Genomic DNA, 23,763 nt, shown 5'->3' on the forward strand with positions numbered 1-23,763 from the left:
TGTCTTAAAATGTTTCCTGAAGGTCCAGTTTGATTGTTCAGATCTCAGATACAAAGGAAGAGTGTTCCAGTTCTTGGAAGTGGTTACTGTGAAGCTGGCCCCCGCAGATCTCTTCCTCCTGAATCTGGGAATAGTCAGCTGGTGGGAATACGTGGAACAGATGGGTCTGGAATATTGAAATTGGAGAATTTTTGCGAGAGATACTTTGCTGCTGTTTTAGACATTTATTTGTGCATATTGGCTAAGGATTTAAAGATAATGTGCTCCCCGATTGGTGGCCAGTGAGCACCTCTTCTTGCTGCTGAGATATGCTCACACTTTAGGATGTTGAGCACTGCATTATTCTGAACAATCTGCAGTCTATTGATATTGCGCAAAGAGGTCACTGCAGATAGGGCATTGCAGTAGTCCAGTCTGGAACCGATGAGGGCTCTAACAATGGTGACAAAACTTTCCAGGAAGGGTTTGCATTTGTTAAGTTCAGCGGTATGGGCTGCAGAAGAGGCAATTGTGTTGACCTGCTTTGAAAGGTACAGAGTTGCATCCATGTAGACACCCAGGGTCTTGACACTGCTGGAGACTTGGATGGTGATGCCCGCAATGATGAAAGACTTGTAAGATGGGCTGAACATGTTGAGCGAGGTTTGTGAGCAGGTAAAGAGTGCAAAAACGACTGTGGCTTGAGGGAAGATGGACGGGAATGGGAAGAAAATCATATAGATTTGACTTGTAGATGGGCGTTAAATGGTGGCACACATAGCCAAATACAGATCCATCCTCATATGTCATCTGCATTGAAAAGCATTAGAGACCCTCATTCAAAGCCCTTACTTCAAGCTCTTATGTTAAAGCTTTCAGCACCACCCAATAGCCAAAACTAAAAAGTCTTATAGCATCTGCGCATGTCCTGATGCAATTCTTGATAAAATGTGGCCTAAGCCACGTTTGCCTAAAATGTACATAGAATTTGCAGATTATTAAAAAATGTGTTAGATCATCATCATGGTCTAAACCACACAGACAACCCCTCCCCAGATCTAGCATTGGGGCAGTACATTTAGTCTAACCACTAAAATAAATCTGCTACAGTCAGGGGATTTCTTTCTGGCTAGGGAGTTTGCAGACCATGAACATTTAAGGGCGGGTGAGTAGAGTTTCAAAGATTAAATTTTTGGCCTTTAGCTTAAATAAAGACTAAACTGTACATTTGAAAGTTCGCCCAACGCTGCAACATCCCCTAATCCCCAATGTTTCATTAGAATTACCCCACTGTTATACCAACTGGTGCAATTGTTACTTTGGAAGTACATTATCGCCCCCATTACAGTACTCAGATTTGAATTTAGTGAGGGGCTAAATTGAACCTTCAAGAAAAAAACCCAAGAACCTACCCAGGGCTTGGAAAATTATACTTGGAATGCCCAATTCATATCTCAATACATCTCCAGGGCGCTTGGGAGGAGTCTCATAATCATTTGTAGAAGGGAGTTTTGCAAAGTTTCTAAACACCGGCAGGCAGAGGCTCCCCATATCTCACCACCGTAGAGGATGGCAGTGTTCATTTTGGTCTCCCTCAATTGGAGGCATTTATCCAGCCTTTTCTGCCCAAATTGGAACTAAAAGCGTAGCAGCCCTCTGAGGCCCACAGCAGCTTGTTTCAATACTGCATTGATGTGACTCTGCCAGTTTGCTTTATCAGAGAAGGTCTGGCCTAGATATTTATATTTGTTTACAACTCTATTATTAATTAATTAATTATTTATTTAATTAATTAATGAAGAAAGAAACAGACTCAATGGTAACAGTTCAAAACCTTTATTTAATAAAGTTCTGGGTTGCTGTTATAACTAACTGTGTGACAGGGGGTAGTCCTACCAGTGCTTAATTTCTAAAAAAATAAGTGCCAGTGCCCAATAAATCTTGGCCCCATAATGCCGGCCCCGGGGCCAGCGGGCACCGCCGCCCAGTTCAGTGTGATAGACATTTGCCAGGTACTGCCATAATGGTGGTACTTGGCCATAAAATGACAACAGCTGGGTAATGGTGTGAGTACCTGGGCATATGATGGCAGTGCCTGACAAATGCCTATCTAATTCCTAAGCATATGACAAAGTGGTTGGCTCTACCAGTGCTTGTAACCAGTGTTTGACAACGCAGCGCAACACGATTTCGAATCCCGATGCCGTTCTTAGAAACCACTGTCTGGTATGAAGTGCGTTATAAAAGAGCAATTATGATTAAGTAATTACACAATCCCACCTCCCATTCCCTTTATATACTGGTCATAACCAAAATCCACATAATTAACTGATAGATTATAGCACGAGAACCACATATCTCTGCATGCTGGCAACAAACTAAAACAGATCTCACTTTTCACGGTTGATATCACTGTAGAACTCTTGGAATTAAGCTGGCAATAACTAACTAATGCAACTAAAGAGCCAAATAGCAAACCAGAGAACTGGATTGTACCGAAAGTATCAGTCCACAAACGCATTCCGGGATATGTTGGTGACTGCCAGGGGCAGGTCAGATTACACCTTCAGGCTCATTTTCCTTTCTGGTGCAACAGACACATCATGCAAAAAAGCATGCATAAAACCTTTTACACATGCTTTTTACCGTCCGCCAGGTTTTCATTGATTTGCATGGCAGAGCCGGGGCATCGAATGAAACTACCACTTATGCCAGCCCCCATCCCTTGCGCCATACACATCTTCCTGCATTACCACCAGCATTTGATTTTGATTGTGGCATTTATACTATTTGCACATTTTTTCACATCGTAGTGCAAAGGATACATTCCAAAGAGGGAACCTTTTTTTGCACTTCCGTACAAATGTAATGGGTTCCCTTTCTGCAATTTACAATTTGAAGAAAATGACCTGCTTAGCGAAAGACACAAATGCTTGTCCACTTCAGGATCGGATGCCATGTAATGGTGGGAAGACCCCATTTACCTGGGCAAAGGCAGGTGGAAAGACACTCTCCCCATGACAGTTCTCATTATCGATCATAAGCCATTGGGGCTGCCTGCATCGATCCAAAGTGTACCCCTGTTAGACCATCCAAGGGTTAGTGTAACAATTGTGGTGACCTCGGGTGAATAAGGGCTGCAGCCTGGGCACCTCACACACACGAGAGTTGGGCAATGGGGGGAGCAGATCATTATAAAAATAGTCTACCTCATACCACAATACAGTCCCCAGCACGCAACAGTACATTGTAGTGAGCTATAATAGAACTCTCCAATATTTTGTGATAAATGATGTCGCTCAAGGTTTGCATGCTGCAGCATTTGCACGAATACGAATTCATAGGTTATGCCATAGTTTACCGCTACTCTGTGGGGGAAGAGAAAGCACAGAAAGAAATACAGAGAAGAAAAAAGGGAGAAAAGAAAAGCAGAGGACACAAATAACAGAAGGAGAGTCTGAAAAGACAAAAGTGTCACAGAAAGTGGGGCGCAGGGAAAGAAGAGGCATAGGCAGAGAAAGGACACAAGGGGTAAGAGAAAGCACAGAGAGCAGAGATGTGGTAGATGAAAATTGTACGGGATCCGCTTTTGGGTTGCATTTTTCACCTTGACCCCTTAAACTACACCAGTAAAATGACTGATTTCTTTATCTCGCTAGCCGTTTTAGGGAACGTTTACTTGCAATTTAGTAAGGGGGTAGTGTGGCATCAACTACAAGTTTGCAAATGCATGCTCTGGTAATCAAACTGCTCTTGACAGGTCACCATTTAAAATATAAACGCGAAGTGAAGAAGAGTCTTCAATAAACCAAAGAGAAAAGAAAATACAACCACCTGCCACCACTAACAATGGACATAAATATGAGCCACCTGTCGCAATGAGCTAATGCTTGGGTCCATAACACCAAATAGCTACGATTTCTAACAAGTTCGGATATTGTGTCTAGGACACAATGACAATGCACCATGTTCTCCTGCACACACGCGCACTGGTCAGGGAAACTCCTGCTTACGGGCCATTAAGAGGCGTTTATTTTTAACGGTAGTAGTTTCGTTGATATACCTCAGTTCATTTCAAACACGTTACTAACTTACTACGGTGTATCAAGTAGTCACGCTTTTCTAGCCTCTATTGTCTTGCAGTTGCCCCCTCTAGTCCGGCTTCGTCTGACCGAACATTTCTGCCGACAACTGTTTCCCATTAAAAACTTCATCACGATTTGCAAAGGAGTCCAGGGGCAGGATTTCCCACATAACAAGCAAGGGCATCATACTTCAGGTGGATGTCAGCATTTACTAAGCAAACGGCAACACACACTCACCACACACGACTCTTCCGTGACCCGCTGTACTGGGGTGTGCTGAGAAGCTGCGCTTCAGTGCACTGCAGGTGGAGGAAGCCCAGACCCTGCGGTGCCTACAGGAGGGGTGGGGAGAAACCAGGGAGGGCCGAGCTTAAGGCACCGAGGGAGGGAGTAGGCTGAGGAGCTTTCACTTTCATTTTCTGTCATAGCCTGGACCGGGGCTAGGGGAAGCCCGGGGAGGGGCTTAGGAGTGGGGTGGGGTGGGCAGAGCGCCTCTGTTCCCTGTGGGGCGTTTGTTTTGAGATGGAGACACAGAGAAGAAATGTCGCCACATGACTTGTCTCGAGAATCATTGCCAATGGAAAGGCTAAGGCTTCCAAGAAAGCGAAGCGAGGCCGAAGGTTCTCCTTGCAAGAGTAACCATGGAAACGCCCGGGCGGGTGAGCACGGCTCCCTCCTGGCTGGCGCCAAGCTGGCGGGGGCACTGTCAGCATGACCTCAGCGAACGATCGCATTCATGAAAGAAAGTTAACCCTTACGTGTTAACTTTCTTTGATGAATGCCTTCATCCTCTGGGCACTGCTGAGTGCCGGTGCCGAAAACACTGTGCCGGTGTTGGGGACCGGCAAACATTGGCACAAATTAAGCACTGAGTCCTACCCTATATAGTAGAATATTTGCAAAATAATTTACATGCAAACTTTATTGGAACCTATTAAGCGGCTTCACTTCAACACTACAGCTAAGTCAATGCCTAGTCTGGGATGCTGAGGGAAACCCTTATTGATATATTTTTAGGTCCAGTTCATGTACTCTGGATGACAACCCTAATATAACACCCCTCTCTTAGAATCACCTGACCCCACTGAGCCAAGAAGTAGGTCTGTTTTGCAAACTTAAAAGGTTTATGTGAGAAATATAACAATATATATCTATCACACTTTTATAATAAATTAATATTGGATATCACACTTAAAATATGACGGTGATCAACAATGGATAATGTTCTACTGGTAAACTGATTTGGTTACTTAGAAGTAGTATAGAGGATGAGGTAGCTGAAATGCTTTATGGTTACAAGGAATTGCAAGGTGGAATAAATGCAGTACAGAAAATAAACTGATATGGTTTCACAAGAGATAATATGTTCACTTTTCCGCTGGTGGCAATTCACCCCCCCTTTATATGCAATGCAAGGAGATGGAAGTAACACACACAGTCTTCAGGAATACAATCAAATACAATACGGAATTCGGTCCCCCCCCCCAGCAAGCTTAGACAACAGGTATGCTTTTTAAAACACTGCTTTTAATTCCCCATAGGAGGTTCAGGGTGAGGGGTAGACACTTTAAATCAGTTCAGGTCAGCCCTAACAATGGTTCAGGGATGGTTATTAGGTTGCAAACGAATTTTAGCAGTTAATGTTCTACTGGTAAACTGATTTGGTTACTTAGAAGAAGTATAGAGGATGAGGTAGCTGAAATGCTTTATGGTTACAAGGAATTGCAAGGTGGAATAAATGCAGTACAGAAAATAAACTGATATGGTTTCACAAGAGATAATATGTTCACTTTTCCGCTGGTGGCAATTCACCCCCCCTTTATATGCAATGCAAGGAGATGGAAGTAACACACACAGTCTTCAGGAATACAATCAAATACAATACGGAATTCGGTCCCCCCCCCAGCAAGCTTAGACAACAGGTATGCTTTTTAAAACACTGCTTTTAATTCCCCATAGGAGGTTCAGGGTGAGGGGTAGACACTTTAAATCAGTTCAGGTCAGCCCTAACAATGGTTCAGGGATGGTTATTAGGTTGCAAACGAATTTTAGCAGTTCAGGCAAAAGCGGCTATCTTTTTACAGATGACGAAATCAGGCCAAATCGCGGTACATTTTGCGAGTGCGTAAATCACGGTTGTGGTAAAGAGTAGGACGTCGGTTCTAGACTTGTTGGAAAGCTTAGATTCTAAGCTTTCGGAAGAAAGTTAAATCTTGTTCCTAGGACAAACGTTTCCAGAGATACGGACGATTTTGTGAAGGTAGTTTTATTCGGATTTAAAGTAAACTCAAAATGACAGGTGACAGCTTGCAGCTGCAGAATTGACAGGTGACAGTTGTGCAGCTTTAAAAATGACAGATGACACGATTTCTAGGAAGCTGTTCTAATTAGGTTAAAATAGTTTGGATAAGATTATTTTAAATAAGAGATTGGGTTCTGCACAGTTCTGGCGGATACTCACTCCTAATTTTGAAATGAATGGGCCTCGTCACGGATCTGGTCAACACGTCCAGCGGCAGTTCTCTCTGCTCAGCGGGTCAATCAGGCATCGGTTGTGCTCACAGCGATCCGGATCTCTGGTTCTGCTTACAGCGGTCTGGGTCTGGTCTGCGGTTCCGGCAAAAGTTCTTGGCAAAGAATTCAAACAGCTTGCCCGGCTGTTGAATAGTTTGGTTAGGTTTGCTGGATTCTGAAGGCCTGCTGAGAATACTTTTGCTTGCAGTGGGCCTTCTAGGTTGAAAGTTCTGTAGTCTATGGGTCCCTGGTTCTGGTCTCTGTCTGGGTGGGATGTCGGCCCTCAAAATGCTCAGCAGAAATGGAAAATTAATGTCTCTACCTGTCCCAGCAGTCTCTTTTTATGTGTTTTGGAAGTGGGTGTGTGTGTGGCATAACTGAGCCTGCCCCTCTCTTGATTTGATAGGTCAATAGATTCTTTGGTCCCTGATTTGGGAGGGGATGGTGTGTCAGAGTGATGTCATTTTTATGACCTACAGAAATGACACTCCCCTGGTCAATGTGCATACAAATCTATTTCTGATCCAAATACATATTTCCCAGGTACACAAGTGGTTGACATTACATGTACATATTACACATTGCTTCCGGTAGTCTCTGTTCCGACTCTTGCATTTCTAGGGGCTTGCATTAAAAAATGGCAACTTATTTTCGATTTTAGTGGGTTTTGCAACATTGGTTTTTCATCAAAAATTATACAAAGGTACATTTCCCTCCCACATATGTCCCAGTAACTTTCCATGTCTCTAGCTTAAATACAGTGTCTACAATATTCATAATTAGCGGGGTTTTGCCCCAGAACATGGACTCAAATCGTGAAGGCATTTTTCATACTAAGACTCTCAAAGTTGTACATTCCTGTCATTTGGTTACAATAAGTTATCACTTTTTCTATAAAATATATATTTGTTGCAATTCAACTCCCCAAAGTGTTTGGGTCCGCCTCCAGAAGTCTGGGTGGGTCAGTGATCACATGTCTCTCCTTGCTGGCAGAGGGCTGTTGACAGGAAACACTCAAAATTAACATACCCCATTCAACTGAAAGGGGCTATTGTCTCTCTCCTCCAGGCTGAAGGGGAGACCCCCCCCTCTCACTCAGAAGGGCCATGTGATATCCTGCCTCCTGTTGTGAGTCTCTGGGGTGTTAAGAGTTCTCAGCCTCTTGGCCTCTGGGAACAGCAGGTGGCTAAGATTTTTTAATTAACCCACAGGCTTTGAAGTCCAGTTGACTCGGGTCCCTTTGTCAGCCAGTTCTCCTGTCAGAGTTTAGACCGCTAGCGCTGCCTTGTGGAATTTGTCGGTACTGCATCCATTTTTGAGTTGTCTTGAATTTGACAGGAGATTTTTGCTATTATTTTGATAGGCATCCTTACATTAGAGTGGTTATGTGGAACCCCCCCCCCCACAAGAAGGTTGAATCTTTAGAGTGGTCTTGTGCCCATGATTTCAGCAACTTTTTGACAACAGTAAAACGGATTTTTGACAAAGGTCTCCGGTATTAGCTATCTTGCAATGTTTGAACTTGACATTTGGAGCTTGCCCTCAAAGAAGCAGAGGTGATTTAAAAGCACTTTTGCTCTGACAGGTGCTGCTATTTTCCCTTTGGCACCACCTTTCACCCCTGGCGATTTTGGTATGCGCACAACTGCGCGGTTCTCCTGGACTCTGGGATGGAATGATGGGCGGCGGCAGCTCATCGCCACATCTACCCAGTCTATTGATTCAGCATGGGTCAAAACCCTTCACAAACCCTTGTAGGAACACATCTATATGGGACATAGGGCATAGAATCCCATAAGTAAGTAACTCGTGAAAAACACATGAATATTCAAGTTATAGGTAACCAGCTTTTTATTAGTTAGCTGATACGCCGATACTGTAAAAGTAATCCATTCAGTACAATGGAACAGCAATATGCTTCTTACAGAACAGAAAATCTATTTCCTTCTAACATGTGGAAACCAGGTAATAAGGTGGTTAAAGCAACATGAGAACAAATTAAATGGATGCACATGCCAAAAAAGAATAACTCATACAGTAATCAGAATGCTGTGAGAACAAATTAAATGAACACAGTCACTGATTTAGTGAATTGAAGACTTCGATCAAGGGTCTCCTGAGCCCGGCTAGAATATGACCTCGTATTTGGTCTATACCCAACTGGCCCTAACTGTCACTGCCGCCGGCGACTGGCGTTTGTGGCGAAGGTGGAAACAGGGACGCCATTGAAGTGTTCCGTTACGTTCCTTCTCTGTCTACCAGACACGGTCTAGTTGTTTCCAAGATGGCCGCCGCCGTTTGTTTATCTCACTCGGCTGCCGGCGGCTCGGCGCGTTGCAACTGAGTTCATTCTCGCCCTGTGGCTTGCGCTAGTTTTTCCCTCTGACAGTTTTCTGTCCTGCTATTTACGCCTTCCTTACGCATCTGTTTTCTCCTCCTCCCGTTTCCGTTAGGCTCTCCCCCTTCTCTTGTTCCCGCTTGCCTTCTCCGGTGTTTTGTTCCTGTGCTGTTCCCTGTGCCATTCTTCGCTCTAGGATTTCTCAGACTCCCGGATTCTCCCGTTCTCGCTTGTCCTCCACCCTGAGGGGTACTTACCTGTATCCCGCTTTCTCCATCGAACGATCTGCAGAGACACGCCGACCTCACTGTTCCTGGGTATCGGCGGAGGACCAATTCAACCTACTACAGTGCAGACGACTTCCAGAGCCTTCACGACTACCTTGGATCCAGGGGTTTTTTGCCATCCAGTGGCTTTTTCCCCTCTGGCTGTCGCGGAGGGGAGTCACCGTGGGTTTTCTCTGTCTGGGAGTCACGGTGGCTTCCTTCCGAGGTAGACCATATCTTCAAAAAAAGAAGAAGCCTTACATAGGACTTACCCGCCGGAAGAAACTGGACTATTCAGGTGAGGAGGAGGTGATTGGGGAATGTTATAACTTGAGTGAAGACGAAGACATAGCTGATCATCTAGCAAGTCCCATAGCCCATAGCGCCAGTTCTGATACTAACTCTAAAGGGATTGTTCCCTCAACTGATGTTTCTAAGGACCGTCAATGTCTGAAAATCCAAAACCAAAATCCATCTGTGCTTTATGTAAGGAACTCATGGTGACAACAGTAAAGACAGACACAAGTGATCACAGTTCAAGGGTATTTATTAAAGTGTATAGGTAGGTTAGGAAACGCTTAATCTAAACCTAAATCTAAGATGGGAGCAAGCTATGACCATCAAATAATAATAAGGCAGTCCTAGTGGCATCTTGTCAAATACAAAGGGCCTATACTAAAAAACCCTATTGCCATTCCTTACAAATAAATACAAAAAGAGTGTGGGATAACGTTCACAAGAATGAAAGAAGTGTTTGCCAAATGATAAATCAGGATGTGGTAGCCGGTGGTCTCCCTTGCTCATGTTTTGAGCACAAGTCAAGGCGGGACTCTGGAGCACAGCACGCTCTAGAGTTTTCCCAGCACAAGACTACAGTTCCGTTCTGAGGTATCAGGACCTTCGGTGGTTAAGTGTCTTTTCTACAAAATGTGTCTCTCCTCCGAGGACCTGATATCTTCAAAATAACAAACAAAAGTTTCCTCTATGTATGTATGTTGGGTGATGACTTTTCACCCCTGGATCCCCCTCTTCCTGGCTCAGACCCTTCTCGAATGTTAGCCTCCCTCCGTCGGGTTCAGTATGGCTTATCCCAAAACACTTTCACCTGTTGCATTCACAAGTCTTAATGTCTTTTTAAACAGTTCACTGTGGACTTCCCTCTGTTGGGTTCACTTTTCTCAATACAATGTTCATTGGGGCATCATGCTTCGCCCCTTTTTGTCAGCATCCGTCCATCGGGTTCACTCTCATCAACCACACAATTCCTTCTCCTTTTCTCACTATGTGGGATTCATCTCCCTTAGCTTTTCAGTTGCGTTTCGATCAAAGACTTTCGACTGTACAGGGGTTTTTGCTAGATCCCTGTATGACCAATTTGACCTTGTTCTTCCCGCTCTCCTACGGCCTTCTGGTTTCGGTAGTTTCAATAGCAGAATCAGAATTGATGTCACACGTATTACGTGTAACATCATTTAGTCTTTTCTCCTCTATTGTTATGACCCTAAAATAGTATTTAAATACACTTGACATGTTATATCTATCAAGATCTATTTATATTGTATCTTTTAAATGGGTTCTTTTCCTCAAATATTCATTAATATATTCAGTGTCTTAACACCTTTTTAAATGGATTATGTGGTGTTGGACAAAGGGATGGCATTTACACTATGTTCTTTATTTAAATAATAATTAAAAAGGCCTGTCTTTCCCTATCTCTAAAGGGTTTTCCCTACCTAACTAAAGAGTAACTAGGGTGCTTATCGTCAGGGCGGTTGTCAAACTCAAAGTGTCCGTCCTCTGTCCAAACTAGCCTACTCTAGCCCTAACACTAACAGGAGATATTAACATAAATAGTTCCAGGAGAATGACTCCTTTCTTTTGGGTCAATAGGATCCGCCCTATGGGCGTACTTCTATTAGTCTTTGAGAATAGTTCAACTTCTGCACTTGTAAACAATACCACGAGAATTACTCCCTTGTCCTGGTTCAAAGGTTCATCAACTACTATCTTCTCCTGGTCAACTTCGCCAGCCTCCAGGCTTCTGGTTGGTAACCTTTTGCTTTAGTTTCTGACTAAACAATTATGTGAAAACCAGGAGAATAACTCCCTTCTCCTGGTTCAGCCGTTGAATATCTTTGGGTAACTTCCTCAATCTTTGCAATTCTTCCCAGGCTTCTTTCACAGCTTCCTTAAAGGTTATGCACTCCTTTTCTTTCCAATAGTTATTCTATGACTTTCTTTACCTTCCTCTTGTCGTTGGAATAAGGGGAACCCAGAGTGTCCTTGTTTACTTAAAACACTCTGACAAAGGGGACTGTTCTAGTGGCACACTTTAGCTTTAATGTCCCTCTTGAGCATACAGTGCTGAGGGAGACTGCACCCGATATGTTTTTCTCTGTTAGACTCCTTGCCACAACAACTGAGATGAGGAAGATCACTGGTGATATAATCTGAACACGTGGTACTTTTATCCCAACTCTAGAGATGGAGATTACTCCAGAGGCTTTCTTTCCATTCGGTACTCTTGATACAACTACTGAGACGAGGGAGATTACTCCTGAAGCGTTATTTCCATTCAGTACTCTTGACACAACTACTGAGAACAGGGAGATTATTCCTGATGCCTTCTTTAAATTTAGCACCCTTCCCCAATCCTCTCCTGAGTCTTGCATGACTCCTGTTATATCTTCTCTACTGGGGGAACATCACAGGTTCTTCCGGGGGTATTTGGTCTCTGCATTCCCGATGAACATTCCTTGCTTCTCCTTCTGCTCCCCGCTGCTATGCTGTGGCTCCGACGTGTCTCCAGCCAGGCGGTGTCAGCCCAGTTAATGGCCTGCTCAAGGTCATGCCACCGTCGGCCGGTTTCCAGCTTCTAGTCAGGCCAGCTCTGCGTCGACCTGCAAAGGACTCCTGCACCCTGCTGTCGGCGTATTCCCTACTGCAGGTTAGTTTCTCCAGGGTAGCTTATTCCTTCCAGGTTAAAACTTAGCTGGTCTGCCAGCCTTCATGCCTGATTTGCCTCTCATTGAGTCCTTTCTCCATGTTTATATCATACAGCTGGGTCCTCCTCAGAAGAATATCATAGTCCTTTGTTTGTGTCCATTGTGTATTCTTCATGCCTCCTCTAGGTTACCTCTTCCCATTAGCTTCTCTATTTGCACAAGGAGTAGTTTGTATAACTCCCATCAATCTTCTTCTTCACAGTACTCTTGGAAGATTACTTGAGATCAGACCGTAGTCTTGGTGGTATCAATTCTTACAGGAAGAAAGGAAGGAGTATTGTCATAGCATACACTAGTGCTTTTAGATTGTCTCTCAGCAGACTTTATCATCTCAAGGGTCAGAGGGTTGGGAAGTTCCACCATGGAATGGGAGTCCTTGACCCTATGAGGGGAGTTTCTCCATGCGAGGTGCCACTTTCTGCCACGCCTAGGGGGAATGTTGCATAGCGGGCTTACCTCCCTAGCCTCAGGGGGAGGGTATTCCCTCTGGGGTGAAGTGTCGAGAATTGTCACAATAACTAATGCCTATCCTTTCTATTGCTCTAGATATAAGTAAATCTATGCATACTTATTGTGCTTTATGACATTAATTGGTCATTTCAGATGCTACTTTCTTATTAGTTACTGCAGAAATGTATTTCTTATGTTATCATATAATGTCCACTATTTAAATATTCATCTTTACCTCTAGATAATTAGTGTTGCTGCTGAACAAAATGAAATCTTTGCTATGATCTTCAGAACAAGATACTACAGTGATTCAACAATAGTTAGTAACTTGAAATGCTTGATCCTAGACAACCAATTCATTTTATTGAATATTCAATGCTTAATTAGTTATATAAACTAGCCGTCTAGTTCCTCATATTTCAATATACAACAGAACATAGAGGTCTGCGGGCACCATCTTGTAATGTGCACTATGGCCAACGACGTCCACCATATTGAAAGTGGCAATGTTTCCAGTGTTGCCATAGAGACCACTGCAACCCGGGATGCAGGCGACGTGTGGCATCAACTCATGTATTCCAATATTTTATAACTGATTAGCTATACAAACTTTCAATCCAATTTCATAAGTTCTGATATACATTTCCAAATAAGCACCAAGATAAGAACAATTTGATATACTAATGGTAACTTGAGAAGTAACATATTTTTTTTTAAACTTCATCTCAAGAAGAATGTGACGTTTGTTGAACTAAACAAAATTATGAAAGACATAAGAGAAAGTGACAGTGAACCTATGCTGAGACAAATGGAAATCAGACTTCTCAGTAACCTGTGAAACAGTACAAGAAGGTCTGAATAAAGAACATGAAACTAATGTTTTGCATATGTTACTTCTCAAGTTAGATACCATTATTAGATCAAATTGTTCTTATCTTGGTGCTTATTTGAAAATGTATATAGGAACATAGGAAATTGGATTGGACGTTTGAATAACTAATCCATCATAAAATATGGAATAAAATGAATTAATTAATTGGGTTTTAGCTTAACAAATTGTCAATTAGATATGATATTATTTTCCTACCCTAGTCCGATGTTGATGCATCAAATCATCCTTATTCTGATGTTTTCTAAAAAACGTATATTGGAATATAAGGAACTAGAGTGCCAGTTTAAATATAGCATTAAGCATAAAATATTTAATAATATGAATTTTCTAGGATAAAGCATTTGACACTAACTATTGTTGAACTACTATCTTGTCTTTTCTAATGATTATAGAGAAGATGTAATTTTGTTCAGAACAGCGGCAGCACTAATTATGTATAGGTAAAGATTAATTAATATTGGAATGTATTTCAATATTTAACTGGTGGCCATTATATGATCACATAAGAAAAACATTTCTGCAACAACTAAAAAGAAATGAGGATCTTAAATGACCAATAAAGCTCGTAAAGCACAATAAGTATGCATGGACGTACTTATGTCTAGAGCAATAGAAATAATAGGGGCTAGTAAATGATTTTAAAAGGTGTTAAGACACTGTTTTGTTTGGGCATTTATATAGCGCTACCAACCCTCAGGTATCTGAGTGCTGGTCATTTCCCACAGTGTGTGGTGCTCATTTATCGACCTCGGAAGGATGAAAGGCTGAGTTTGGCCCTGCTGGGATTCGAACCTGCGTCAGCAGGCTCTGCACGATGTCAAAGCGAGCGCTTTACTCACTGTTCTATCTGACCAGCACTGAAAATATTAACGAATATTTGAGGAAAAGAACCCATTTAAAAGATACTATATAAAAGCATCTTGTTAGATATAGCAAGACGGGTATATTTAACTACAATTTTAGGGGTGTAACAATAGTGATAAAAGACTAAGCTTTCCTACAAGAATATGTTGTAAACCGAGTGCGCTATGAAGTGATGTCACACGTTATATGTGTGGTGTCGCGTTCACTTTATATTTGCTTACTAAAGGGTGACTGTAGGAGATCCACACGGTAGGCCAAATGAAGCAGAATGCAGCACAGTTCTAAAATATCTACAACATTGTGAGTAAAGAAAACTACAAGTTTCAAGAGGCCATAGGGAAGGCCGGTATAAGGTGTAAAGGTGGTCATACAAGGGTCAAGTCAAATCCCTTGTACAATCGAAAGTCCTTGGCACATTGCAGAAGGTGTGATATTGTGAAACAGGCATTTGTGCCCAAATGAGAGGAACGCTGTGTGAACTGTGATGGTATGGGGCCCGTGCTTGCTGTAGGCTGACAGAGTGAACCAGCGAGACGAAATCACCCTTCTGAAGCCTCTGTTTAAAGATTGACCGGAACTTGGAAGGTCTGAGCCTGGAGGAGGAGGACCTCACTTAACCGAAGGGGTTGTTTAAAAAGACATTAAGACTTTTTGAATTACAACTGTGCGCAGCCTGACTGGGGGCTTAAGGCAAAGCCTGACTGGGGGCTAAGACCTGGTTTTAGGTAAGGGAAGAACCTAAGGGGTCTAGAATGACTTTCTGTTTATTTTAGGAAATGTTAACCCGATTGAGGGATGCATGGTGAGCATGAATACACCAGAGAACATTGTGATGGGAAGTTTAAACCCGACTGAGGAATGTCCACAGTGAGTGGTTGGTCTGAACCCGACTGATGGAGGCTGATGACTGAGAGTGATCGGAGTCCGACTAAGGGGGATCAAAGGGTGAAGCATAAACACCCGACATAAAGGTTAACAGAAGTAACTTTTTGTTTTATTGTTTTGACGTATCAGGCCCTCTGTAGCAAGAGACTTCGCATGAGAAGAGACTTGGGTATAGTGGGCCCTAAAACTGAGAAAAGGAACTGCAAGCTTGTTCCGGAGAAGCCCTGGAGTGCGCTGTGCATGAGAGTCCTGCGCTAAAAACATGGGGAAGGGAGACCCCGGCTATAACATCCTGACTTATCATTTTGTGAACACTTTCTTTCTTCTGAACATTATCCCAAACTCTTTTATAGCATAACAATGAGGCTTGGTGATAGGTTTCTTTTTATTTGACTAGACTCCACCAGGACTGTATTATTGTTATCAGGCAAGGTTGGAACAGACAAACTTTGGTTCCTTGACAAAACTAAGTGGAATAGATCTTAAACGCTTTGTTTTGTGCATGTGCTTAAATGTACTGCCTACGATGGAATTCATAGGTTCCTGGACTAAAATTCTGTACCCGGAAAGATTATGTAGGATGTGTTACAAAGGAATGAACCATGTCGACATGTATTAACAAGTTGCCAGAAAATGGGACAGTAATACATAAAGGGATATGGTAAATGTGTCAATAACATCGAGAACGGTTTAGGAGACCAATTTTGGTCAGGTATATTTGGGGGAACATCTGTAGTAGAATGTTCAGCTGCTCTAGACATATGGAGGGTTTTTCTTCAGTACACTGATAGTAATCATGTAGAATTTATAAATGATGGATGAAAGTACTTGGAAGTATATAAAATATTGTTTATTTTTAATACTTGTTTCTTTTTTAATAACAGAACACTTAAGAAGCGAGGCAAATGGATTTGGGTTTTTCTCTTTCGATACTGTCATAAGAACATTCCATTGAACCGCCTATCTTTTTAACTAATGTTGTTTCTTTCTGTAATGTAATTATTTTTGATAATGATCCTTTGTATAAATGTGCTCAAAGTTTTTTTTTTTCCTTCACGAAACTAAATGCATTATAAAATAAAAAGAAATATATTATTTGATGGTCGTAGCTTGCTCCCATCTTAGAGTCAGGCTTAGATTAGGCGCTTAGCTCACCCATTTTACAGTTTAATAAACACCCTTGAACTGTGATCACTTGTGTCTGTCTTACTTTGATGCTGTGCCTTCCTTAGACCTTGCAGGGTGCATTCTTCCCAGGGTGTGAGGGCCTGTAGCTCTCAGAACAATGGAAGAGGTTGTTGATTTCTGAAACCTGGCCAGGATGGGGGTGGTGCTCGTGCTCGTGCTCATGCAAGGGGACTAATACTAATACACAAGGTGCTATCTTCTAAGATGGCTGCCACTCGCCAAGATGGCATCTACACCCGCATTTACCATATAGCATATAACACATACACTAAGGTGATCATGCACCCACCTATATTTGCACGCCCCTGCCCCCTGTTCCCGGGATGTGATCTATTAGCATCTAGTTCTTGTTCGGTATCGAACTAGAGGGGTGAGAAGACCTGCTCTCCTTCCACACAGGTGGAAGAGGGGGATTTAGAGGTATAGGACCTTGAGGAGTAGGTGTGGGATCCTCATAATGCTGGAGCTGTGGGAAATGGGGGCATTTCGCAAGAGAGTGTCGGAGTAGGCAGGGGGTGGGATGCAACCCATATAGCAATTATTGCCCACCGCCCCAGCCCCAATTACAGGCACAACTCCTGAGGCCAACCTCCATACCCTATGAGATGCATTAGGCCTACACTCAACTGCCACCATGATCCTCAGGTGTGCCAGCACAGAATTCTCAAGTGACACAACCATTGATGCCCCAGCACAACACCATGTACAGAGGTAACCTGCCAACGAACGATGCAGTGCCGAATGGCACTGTCGTACCCTACCGGTGAGTGAGTGTGGGGGGAATAACTTTCATGTTCCCTGGCACGAACACATACACTGACAAGTAGAGCCCATAGCGAGCTCTTGTGTGCCCAGAGCTGTCCATGACAGTCCACCCTGACGAGGAACACTTCCCACTAGCAGGTTAAACTCTTGACACGTAGGGCTTCTCTCGGGCTGCTGCCACGGTTCCCTACACAAAAGAAGTGGATATGAAAATAGGAGGAAAAGTGGTATGAACACACCTGTTGTATTCATATAAATGTGTTGGGGCAAGACCTGTTAAGCAAATTGAATATGACCATCTCCTTCACAGACCAAGGGATAGTGTGTGCCACCCCGGGCATGTGTGCCATAAGAGCAATGGTAATAGTACATGCAAGGTGTAAGGGATTTCAATCAGGCACACACCCCAGTCTCGCCTAGCATGTAGTGCGCAAATGAAACCCTTATATCATTTTTGTCTATAAGTTCAATATTCTGAATGATATACCACTCATATCACACCCTTCTCAAAATACCCCCGAGGTCGCAGTGAACCAGGAATCAGGCTAGTTTGTAAAGGTAAATATTTATTTATTTTAATATTCAAATCACACATAGGTTTACTATAGATATATATATGGGGCAGCAATCACCCAACGGGTGACAATACAATTCAGAAAAAAGCAAAGCAATTTAATTCACTTATAAGGAGGTAAAATAGAAAACACAGGGAAAAAGAACAGTTTGTTTTGCACACAGATAGCGTTTAGGTTAATGTTCCCCCTGCAAAGTTTTGTTTAAATACAATTGAGCAGTCCAACACAAATGTGAGTATCCAGCAGGTATTCAGGAGTAAAAGACAAGGTCTAAAGTTTATAGGCAATCCTCCCTCCCAAACAAGAGTGAAAACCTTATTTTGGCAAAGGACACTTTGAAATTAGCAGATGAATAACGGCTTTGTGAAATACTGCAAAAGATGCAAAAATGCTTAAATTGAGACAATTTCTAAAGAAGGCAACACTAATCAGGTCCTAACATACATGAGCTATAATATGAACAACAATACACACTTCAGATCAGGATGGGATGGAAAAAGCACTTTGAAATGGGGAAATGACACGTGTAACCTTGTGAAATTTGCAATTCGCAGCAAACTTTTACTATGCTATATTGAAGAAAAATGGGTAAAATACACTGTTCCGCGATTTTAGTTGTGGATGTAGCTAAGGATGTTGGGTATCATTGAGAGTTGAAATTCCATTTCTATCTTTAAAACTGAAGAAGTTATAGAAGTTATTAAATTGGACCGTCAGGAATTGGATCTGGTCTACCGGCAGCAGGGCACCTCTAGCGGGATTGGATCAGCAAGACGGTTCTGGTCAATTTGGACTGCTCAGACTGGATTTCTGAGGGCCCCTTCTGGTTACTGGGCACTGTAGATCGCAGGATGCAAGTTTTCAGCGGGTAAGCCTTAATGGTAGAAGGCCAAGCTGAATCAGAATTAAATCCCTTCAAGTTTGGGATGTTTGCAATTGGGTCAGGCTAGCAATAATTTTGCAATGCTAGAGTCTGGATTCTGCAAAGAAATCTGGATCTTTCAAAGAATTCTGTAGTCAGCTACAAGATGAAAAGTTCTGCAATAAGGTGCTGCGCGGACATCTGGATGGGATCTGGAAGCAGTCTTCGGAAGCAGTGTGCTGTGGAAGCAGTGTGTTCTATGTGTATTCAAACTCCTATATTTATCCATTACAAAGTTTATGGCATGGGCAGAACTTCAAAACACACCCCCATGGTTGTGAGTGGCTACAGGCTTGTGCTTGGTTTTGGTTGGCAGCCTGAACAGAGCTGTCATTTTATGACAGGGTTTAGGAACTCCCACCTGGATTTTTACCCAAAACATACTTTTGCACAAATGTACATTTCTACCATTATGTACCCTCATACAATTGGACACATATACTTTATATTTGATTGTCTAAATTTACATTCACTTCCCATCTGTGTAAGAGCTGTATTGGGCATTCTATGGATTTTTATCAATTTTACCCATAACACTTTGGATTAATCATTTCTAATTTGATACATCTCTGGCTGCTTATCAGTGGATCATCTACATGCAATTGTAAGTTTGCAACATTAATAATTTTGCCACAATCAGACATTTTTCATAACTTTGGTTCCTTAAATGGTATGAGTTTCCTCAATGTCTTCAAATCACAAAGCTGAAATTAGTTTAATGTCTACCAAGTTTCAGATTTATCCCTCTTTAGGTTGCTCAGTTAAAGAGTTTTAAACTTTAATCAAAAATAAGGATTTCACATCAAAGTCCTCCTGTGTAACCTCTCCTTTTCAGGCAGCGGCGGTCCCGTCCTTTGAAGTTCACTGAGAAACCTCTTCCACATCCTGCCCCTCCTCGCAGAGGTCAATGCTCAGCCTGCCCTTTGTTCTTTGGTCAGCCAGCAGACGAATGTCTAATGTGGCCCCATTGTGTGGCTTGTTGGGATTATGCGGAAACATTAACAGCCATTAGCCTTCCTGTTCTCAAGGGAGTGTCAAGCGGAGATGTCAGATTTCCCAGGCCAGGCTGCCAGATCAGAATTAAATAGTGGATTGCCCCCAGACTGGGCTCTTTGACATTAAAGTCTTTTCATTTATTTCAAATATAAAATATAAGCAGAGTTTATAAAGGATTTAAACATTTTAAAAGAATTAGCCCTTCACAAACATGCTTGAAATGGTGGATTTTGCAATTTTTTTCCAGAAAAAGAAGGTACATTTAAATGGGTTTGACAGCTAGTTTCCTTAAGCAGCTGTCAGGCAATGAGGCCTGCATTCCTCTGACTGCCTGGAGAACCCATGATTTCAGCACACTTTCCTTTCCATAATTCTCTTGGGAAATTACTGAATTGTTTAAAGGCATTTTCGGATTAGGCCCTTCTGTGGCCTTGTTTCAGGTGACAGATGTCAGCAGTGATTCCTGCTTTTACACCACTTTGCCTTTGTATGTGGCCGGGTGTGCAGCTCTTTTGGTGGTTTATGAACCCTGCGCAATTTTGCAGATTTAGTGTGCACAGGGGTTATTGCCTCCATTTTTGGCAGTTTTCTTTCCCCATTGGCAAAGGGGTGCAGTGTGGCGCATTGGCGTGGATAAAAATACTCCACAAAGGAGACGAGAGTCAGTTGTTTGTAGTATTCCTGTAGACCCGGATATGTATGTGTATGACATAACAGTGCTTCTAGAGGTGGTGCCCCAAATTGGTAAGGCCTGTTGCTGAGTGCCATCTTACTTCATTTTCTGGCCTGTGGTAACCCCTGAATTAGTGGCAGGATCAATACTGTCCCTAGATTTACATGATCTGGTGGTGTCAGCTAAGAGGATTGTTATAGTTGGGACCGACACAGAGGGGTGCGAGTGGCACACTGTGTTGTGTACTGACCCTAACATGCCTCTTAGAGAAATTACTGAAGCAGACTTCTTTGATGATTGACCAGATGATGGTGAGATTGTGCTAGCAATTTATATTCCTTGTGGCATCATGGTGCGTTATCGAAAGGTGCAATGTCCTCTGATGGCTCTCATAGCCCTGTCCCCTTCACTGAGACAGACTTAGAGCAGGTCCCTGAGATTCTCTGGACAACAAATGCCCATGATATGGGCTCTTACAAGGATTGACCCGGGTTTGAATAACACTCAAACCAGGCACTGTGTTGCCCCAGGTGAAGCTGTATCCTCTATCAAGAGAGGCAAAGGAGGGGATAGGGGACACTATAGTTGCCCTACTAACGGGGCAATTCATAGAATCCAGCGCACAAGTGGCGCACGCGGCTGGCGCACAGTGTGCACATGCGACAGTCTGCGCCAGCCGCGTGCGCTAAAATCCATTTCCGCGCACAGCGTATTCATGGATTTTAACATCCAAAACCAGCCGTGGCACAGAGTGGCACACCGACCCTGCAGCAGCGCCAGTTAGACCCCCAACCCCTCCCTGTGCGCCATGCACAGCGCACAAATCCTGTACATGGCGCACAGGCCCCCAACCACGAAAACGCCTGTAAAACTCCCTGCGCACCCCTCCGAATACATGTACACCCCGGCGCGGGGAGTTGCACATGCGATTGGCCCTGTGCGAGCGGGGTACGTGTATTACTGGGGTTCGCGGGAAGTTTCACACGCGATTGGCCCTGTGCGAGTGGGTTACGTGTATTACTGAGGTTCGCGGGAAGTTTCACACGCGATTGGCCCTGTGCGAGCGGGGTACTTGCATTACTGGGGTTTGTGGGAAGTGTCACACGTGATTGGTCCTGTGCGAGCGGGGTACGTGTATAACTGGGTAAGTGTGTGGGGTAGTGGGAGACGTAACAGGTTCACGGGAAGTGTCACATGCGATTGGCCCTGTGCGTGTGGGGTACGTGTATTACTGAGGTTCGCGGGAAGTTTCACACGCGATTGGCCCTGTGCGAGCGGGGTACTTGCATTACTGGGGTTTGTGGGAAGTGTCACACGTGATTGGTCCTGTGCGAGCGGGGTACGTGTATAACTGGGTTTCGCGGGACGTTTCACACGCGATTGGCCCTGTGCGAGCGGGGTACGTGTATTACTGAGGTTCGCGGGAAGTGTCACACGCGATTGGCCCTGTGCGAGCGGGGTGCGTGCATTACTGGGGTTCGCGGGAAGTTTCACACGCGATTGGCCCTGTGCGAGCGGGGGATGTGTATAACTGGGGTTCGCGGGAAGTTTCACGCGCGATTGTCCCTGTGCGAGCGGGGTACGTGTATTACTGGGGTTCGCGGGAAGTGTCACACGTGATTGGCCCTGTGCGAGCGGAGTATGTGTATTTTTGGGGTTCACGGGAAGTTTCACACGCGATTGGCCCTGTGCGAGCGGGGTACGTGTATCACTGGGGTTTGCGTGAAGTTTCACACGCGATTGGCCCTGTGCGAGCAGGTTACATGTATAATTGGGGTTCGCAAGAAGTTTCACACGCGATTGGCCCTGTGCGAGCAGAGTACGTGTATTTTGGGGGTGTGCGTGAAGTTTCACACGCGATTTCGCTGTCCGAGCGGGGTATGTGTATCCAGTGGGGTGCGCAGGGAGTCCCACACGTGAATTGGCAGTGTGGGTCCTCCGAGGTGTCCCCTCTACTCCCTCCACGGCCCCTGCAGGCAGCCCACACCACAGCGGACTACCCTGCACCCCTGGTCATGTCACGCAGGCAGCCCATCCACCATGGGCATGCCCCCAAGGCAAGCCACATGTCACATTGCAATATGATCACCAACTCATGTCCCCCAGCACCCCCACCCCCCAGCAGTGAGGGGCACCTGCCAGCAGGCCCCCACTCATGTCCCCCAGCACCCACCCCCCAGCAGTGAGGGGCACCTGTCAGCAGGACCCCACTCATGTCCCCCTGCACACCCACCCCCCAGCAGTGAGGGGCACCTGCCAGCAGGCCCCCACTCGTGTCCCCCAGCACCCCCACCCCCCAGGAGCGAGGGGCACCTGCCAGCAGGCCCCCATTCATGTCCCCTAGCACCCCCACCCCCCACCGGTGAGGGGCACCTGCCAGCAGGCCCTCACTCATGTCCCCCCAACATGTCCGCATAACAAGGGTTTCAAAAGCCGTGGAATCTAAATTTGAAAAGTTATGAATTGCTATTCAAAAGGTATCCAGCAGGATATCCTGATTATTCTAACTTAGAACAACCCAAGGTAACCATGAGAAGCATAGAGCAATATCATTTTACACAAAGAAAAACATATTTTATTTCTGACTTATTTATTTCACAAAAAGTGGGTGTGTTTAACAAGTACATAAAATTCATTCCTTTAAACAAAGACATACAATTATAATTTAAACAAAATCTAAATACATTTTATAGAGGTCCGCCAGTTGATTTAGGCAAGATATAAATACATTTGTACGCAATATGAAGGCATTTATACAGGTCTGCCAACGTAAACTTTTCACATGGTATATGAAGAGAAAAGAAAGGGTCTCAAAGAGAATAAATCTGTAAACAATTGGGAACAAAATGAGTTCCAACAGACAATGAGACCGTAAAAACGTTTCGGCGGGCCACCTGTGAGGCCACTGATGTCGGAAAACCGCCTTCCTCGGGGCAAAATGAGTAGTAAAATTCCATGCGGGGAAGCAGACAAAACACTCCATCACATAACGAAATATGTAGTTTGTACAGAGAATCAGCTGTATTTCAACAAAAACATATTATCACTTGCTGTATACTTCTCAAACGGAAATCCTGGGCTGACAAGTTTTTATTAAAAAAAACATTATTTCTTTAAGGCAAAGCAGTAATTTAAGTAAAGACTACTAATTTAAACTACCTAGAAGGAGAACCTTACCCTAAATGAATGAGGGGGAATACTTCAAAGGCAGGAGGTCAGGACGTCAAGCAAGACCTCGGTACAGAGCATGAGCAGGAGTGGCTGGAAGAAGACACTGAAGTAAAGGAAACATTAAAAAAAACGAAGGGGAGGTTTTTCATTCAGTGAATCTGGAAAATACAGAATCTATGAAATATAGTCATAGCA

The sequence above is a fragment of the Ambystoma mexicanum genome, chromosome 4p (genome assembly GCF_040938575.1).
Source record: "Ambystoma mexicanum isolate Mex_15411 chromosome 4p, UKY_AmexF1_1, whole genome shotgun sequence".
NCBI classification, from domain to species: Eukaryota; Metazoa; Chordata; class Amphibia; order Caudata; family Ambystomatidae; genus Ambystoma; species Ambystoma mexicanum.